The 6,202-nt window shown below is 37.4% G+C and overlaps 1 long non-coding RNA gene across 1 annotated transcript; it reads left to right on the plus strand.

The window, feature by feature from the left end:
- The first annotated feature begins 287 nt into the window (after window positions 1-287).
- Window positions 288-2,760, plus strand: LOC118786478. Its single transcript, XR_005005340.1, has 4 exons — window positions 288-561; window positions 1,762-1,858; window positions 2,012-2,127; window positions 2,247-2,760. It is a non-coding gene; the product is annotated as an uncharacterized LOC118786478 (long non-coding RNA).
- Window positions 2,761-6,202: the final 3,442 nt, after the last annotated feature.

Raw genomic sequence — 6,202 nt, forward strand, 5'->3', positions numbered from 1 at the left:
AATAATAAAGTAATACTTTTATATAAAGGTTTAGTCTTACAACAGCAACATAAGACTGTGCTCATTATTATGTTTAAACCAAATATTACGTTTAAACCAAACATTCTTGTCTCTTCATATATGTATCTAACCCAGCGGGGGAAAAAAATCACGAAACCTTGCACCAAATAAAGAGGATGCTGAAAGGATGGAGCGTCATCATTGCCTAGCGACTCTCCTAGCAACTAGAAACATCTGCTGCTGTGAGGACCAATAAGGTTTCAGAAAGAACTGTGTTGTTGCTTGTTGCACAAAAAGGGATATTTTAAGACCTAGGAGTGTTGCGTGTTCCGAGGGGATTATTAAGACAGCGATACAGCGGTAGGGTGTAAAAGGCAAACTGTCAGAGCAGAGAGCGGGAACAATTGGTATAGAAAGCAAATGGATTAATGTCGCAGCAAAGAACGCTAACACACCGGACGACCTTATCACTCTTGAGCAGAGACATTTATCACCTTCATCCATCTGATCAACCTACTGCTTTGGTTCTCAAAGTGAATTATCTCTGGTCACTATCAAAAGGTATTTCTTAACGTTGTGTCTTTTAATATACTTGACATTATTAATTTTCTAATGATAAATACAAATACTGTTTAACTACTCGATATAATTTGGATTGCTTCTACTCATTTAATTTCTCATTGATATTTATTGCATTAAGATGCTGACAACTGTGAAAATTGGGTTTGCGAAATAAATACTATTTTACAATAGTTCGTATTAACATGTTTAGATTGCCGCTTTAGCATGTATTCATTCCGGCGCTGTAGTCTACTAATAGTTTGTGGGAGTATACGACTTGCGGGTACGTTGTCTTCAATCTTAGAGCAATACTTAGGCTACATTAGGTGTCGCTTTCATTTTACTTTAAACCGCCCACAAATGTTGAACAGCGCTGTAAATATGAGAGCTAAATGATGTGACATTCTTAATGTATTATTGTGATGCACCAGTTCTTAATCGCACATGTCCCCTAAGAGTTGAACATATTATTAGTAATAGCCTAGCTGTCAGCACGGAGAAATGGCAAAAGAGTAATCTCAAAGGACTATCTCGGTCAATTAAGAAGCTACTGCGCTCGTGTAAGAATTCCCTCAGCGGAATATCTTTATCTAATGATATAAACAGACTTTTGCCTTCGTCCCTCTTGGAAGGTAACAGTAATAACCTCAAGTTATACATGATCCTTGAACAAAACAAACATTGATATTCGGTTCGATGCTTCTTCCGCCACATGGAAGACCTAAAACTGTTGTGGGATAGAAAAATCTAATGCTTATTTCAGCAAAACGAACTTAACATTCCTTTCCACGTGGTGAATGTTAAATATGCAAACATATGATTAGTACAGAAAAGAAATGAAATAAAAAATTTAACCCTATCCCAGACAGCCAGGTTATTTCAAGTGTTGGTTTAATGGTCCATATGTGTATTTCTATGTGGTTGATTTATTTCTTCATTTATTTATTTTGAAAATAAATGAAAATAAATATGGCTACCTCTATTGTCAGGCATAAAGCTCTTGACATGTGAAAGCTGTCATTGTTGGTGGATTAGAGATAAAAGATTAAATATGTTCCCCAGTCAGGATACCGCTATTGACGGACAAATGAAACACCATCTGCTTTTACTAATCAAAGATAGAGGTATTAGGGCCTCATTGGTATGCTCAACATGGATGTACAAGTGTTAATGGTGTGGGCCCCTTTTTTCCTCCTGTAGAAACTTGTGAAGGCGATGTGTGAAGTGCAAAGGGTGGCCCAGAGGAACAGAAACCCAGGCAGAGAGCTCATCTGTGGCTGATTTCTGCCCTCTTTAGGTACTGTAGACACTGTCTTTTTCATTGCTCTGTAGTCCTTTAACAAGCCACTCAGTTGTCCTTGAATGTCACCACTCTCCTTTTGTCGAGTCAGAAAAGAGGTGTAGCACTGGCAATGTGACACATCTGCTGAATTTCCCCACGTCTTCACAGCTGATTCCCTCCAAGAGAGACCAAATCCATCAACAACGTCGAAAGTCGCCTACTTCAAGAGGAAATATGCGGAAGAGGAGGATGTACAAAGAGACTTTCATGGGTATTTTCAGAGAGTAAGAGCTACTTCCTCTGTGAGTAACTGGTGTGCAGTTGTCACAAAGGCATATTCGGGAGAGCTGACTGTTTCTGTAGCGTCATGATATGTATTGCTTTGTTTTGTGCCTGTCCCTAGCACCTGATACTGTCGGAGGACCGCAGCTGCATCCTCAAACTCTCCCTGGAGAAGCTCCGGTTCCTGGAGGATCCGGAGGCCTACCTGAGGCGCTCCGTGCTCATCAACAACCTGCTGCGCAAGATCCACCATGAGGAGAAGGAGACGGAGGAGGGCCAGGTGCCGTGCGACAGGGGCCCCGGCCAGAGGCTGCTCTACCCGGACAGAAAGAGGCTGAAGCTGGTGGTGGCGGAGTGCTGCTCCCAGACCTTCGGCTATGAAGAGATACAGCACTACCACGTCATGCCCTATAGCTCCGCCAGCTACCTTTACAGACTGGGGAGCTACCCCAGCATCACACCTGACCACAACGCTCGGGTCCTCCTCTACAACCTGGACGATAACGGGTGACCGAGTTTCTTACTAACTGTACTTGGAAGAAACAGACACACACCTACACACATTCAAACAATATTTGGTCAGAGCTAGAGAATGCTGTAGTGTGGGCTGCTTTATTGAGTGCCTGTGCAGGCAGTCTCATCATGATTTGAAAAGATCATTCTAGCTGGGTTTTGAGGACATTGATTTATGAGAATATACAGCAAAAGTCCAAATCAACAGCTTGTTTTAAGTTTTAATCATACCTTAGTACGGGAATGATGCACAACTTATAATAAGACTGTTTTGGTTATTGATTATGCTAATTATAGAACTGGTATCAGTTTCAGGGATTTTTTAAATCTAGTTCTTGAAATCATGCACCTGTTTCATAGACATAACTGTTTCAGAACCAGTCAACTTTGTTATTTATTGTAGCTATAAAACACAGTTACGATGGTTGGGAGTGAAGTGGTGTAGTGTGCAGTAGCATAATTGCTATGTTGTGCATTTTGAACTGCCAAAGTTGTGATACAGAATAGTTACACTTTCAACAAAATGTTTCATTTCAAATAGTGTTTGGAATTCTGCAAGAATACAGAATGAAGAAAGGGGGAACAAGACATTGGCAGGAATGATTTTTAGATGCAAAACTTTATTTTGACATTGATTAATTTTTTGCGTGGAGGCTCAGGATGTGCTGGTTTATGAGCCTATAGTAAGCCAGTACATGTCAGGTATAAGAGTATTTCTTATTGTTGTTGTTGTCTATATAGTGTGAAACTGAGGGTACATTCTTTTCAACCTCTCATAGTAAATGCTCACTCATTGAGTGGCTGCATGAACTTTCACTTGTCTTTTAATAAATGCATTGTGCTGCCCTCTACTGTTAATGGTTTGAAAGGTGACTGTATTTCCATTGAAATTTGCACTTAAAATGAAGAACACTAGTGACTGGCCAAGACAGTCTTTTCTTTGCAGCATAAATAGTGCAGACTCAGTGAGAGTATATTTGTGACATTGTTATTCTTGTCTTACCTAATTACCTATTATTGTCTGTCACTGTCCCAGAGAGCACAAACGTCTCTGGACTCATTTAAACTCTTGCTTTGTCCATTTTCGCATTCTGCATATTAAAGAGCAGCAGAGCCACTTACTTTATAAAACACGACTCTTTTCAATATAACTGACTACGCAGTGATACAGTCTTTTGGAGTGTGTCCTCCAATAAGACCTGGTTGTCATTTCTTAATCCTTCTGTATACCATTGCTTACCCAGCACAGGCAAAGTTCAGAGGCCGTGTGGTTAGAGTATGATCTTTTGTTCTGCGTTTTATGGCTTGCTGAGTGATACTGAAGACTTTAAAAATGGTATTCACTGCTTCCCATGATCCAGAAATCTCAATGGGAATAAACTCTAGTCCAAACTTACCTTGGTCACATTGGCTCAGATATCTTCTCGTGGATATATCTGCTACCCACGTTCTGTTTCCTCTTGAGCCGACAGGGGATTACTTAACAGCATGCTGCTGCTATGATGTTGCTGCAATGGGCTTTTCATTCCTGTACATTTGGAGAAGAGGAACAGAACATGCATCTCACGTCTCTGGTCTGAGAGGTTTCTGTTTTCTGGTTAAATTATATATGCTTAGTGAAGTGGCTGTCATTTTTGAAAGGTTTTGTGGTACTGACAGGAAGTGTTCTGATGTATGTTTGTAGGTCGTCATTAAAACTGAGATGGTAACGATGACATGATTGTTCTAGAACTATATGGTGAAACAAGTCAAAAATAAGATTGATTTGATTGCATTGATGTGGTTTAAATATGATAATGTAATGTTGAAATATTTGTTCAAACATTTCTCTAAAAAATGTGCATTGTGTGTAAAATCATTGTTTCTCTATTTTGATATATTTAAGAAAGTAATTCTAATCCTTTTTCTGAAAAGTGATTCAGTCAAAAGTGCTTTAGAAGTGACTCCTTGAATAATTAATTATACAATTGGAAATATTTTTCTGAAGATTAAATGCACAATATTTTACTGTATGAAATTATTTTTGAGGAAAAAATAATTGTTCAATATTTCTTCAAAATATTCTTCGTAAAAATATTGTAATATATAAAACATTATAATGTTATTTTGCTAAATGTCTTGGGAAAGTAGCATCAATAATCTGCCTTATTTTCAGAGATGTTTGCTATCAAATAAAATACAAATGTTGTAATGTTGCTATTATGGGTCTTATTTCAAAAATATCATAATGTAAAAATAATGTACTTTTTAAATAAACATACAGCAGGACTGCTGGGCGAGACACCTAGAAAAGTGAAGGGATTTTCTTTATCTATATATATCTTTATCTATAGCATGGATATGAAGTTGAAAATCATTTTGTTATGATGATGCTGCATGTAAAAATGCAGACAAGAAAGGCATGCAATATTAAACCTTTCACAACAAGACACTTTTCTGCAGCTAGCGATGGAAAAATGACTGAGATGGAAAAGAGCAGGAAGAAATGTTCTCGCAACCAGAAAACAGGTAACATTTTGGATTAACTCAATATACACATTTAAATCAAAGTTAAGAGTGGCATAAGTGATCCTGTATTACAGAAATGTTCCTTCATACAGAATAAGTTTTAAAATTAAACCAGTATTTTTTTTTTCAACATTAAAAATACAGGTGGCATTCCATGGCTTATGTGAGAGAGAAACCGTTGTTCGGTCAACATTTGTCTTCAGGCAGCAATGTTGTCATAGTGGACAAGCAGTAGCGGTAGGATCTTCTTTTGTTCAGAACTGTAGTATTTAAATAAAATGGAAAATTCAGCATGAATATCCACAGCTCAAAATGCACATTTTCAATGCAACCATATGACTGAGTCATATCAGTTATCCAACATTTGTGGATTTATTCAGACAGCAAATCAGGTAATGATTTTGTTTTATTATAAACATGATTAATACATACAGAAGTTATGCCTATTTAAGGATGTGTCTACATGTTTTTATACAAATATATACCAATTAATACTGTATACTAGTATATACTATATATTATACTAATAAACTAGACTACACATACATCATACATACATATAATGATACATATTCGGATTTCCTTTATTGTCATTTTATCATACACTTGCGTACAATCAGGCATGAAATAACGTTTCTCCTATACCAACAGTGTACATAAGTTAAGAAAGAGAATTAGAACAGCCTAACTATGTACAATACACGCAGTACAATCAAGGAGTGTACTGTAAATTGTCTTTGAGTCTCATAGCAGCATATCTTTAGAGTATATTTGGAGGGGAATAGCAGCATGTACTGTCAATAAATTATCTTTTATAGTGTGTACAAAAAGTGCCAGGTGCAGCGTGAAAAGGATTGCACTAGTGGAAAGAAGTGAACCATTAACCCCTATCATTCCATATGTAATGATATTTATCACAGTAGGAAGCGGAATCACACAACTGGCCATGTAAAGCGTGTGAATATTATGTTCAATTAATGCACATTGTATATATATTACACATCACGTTACGCTGGTTAACAGAACCAGATCCTGCTTCTGATTTGCAAGGTAGGT

The sequence above is a fragment of the Megalops cyprinoides genome, chromosome 12 (assembly GCF_013368585.1).
Source record: "Megalops cyprinoides isolate fMegCyp1 chromosome 12, fMegCyp1.pri, whole genome shotgun sequence".
In the NCBI taxonomy this organism is placed as follows: domain Eukaryota; kingdom Metazoa; phylum Chordata; class Actinopteri; order Elopiformes; family Megalopidae; genus Megalops; species Megalops cyprinoides.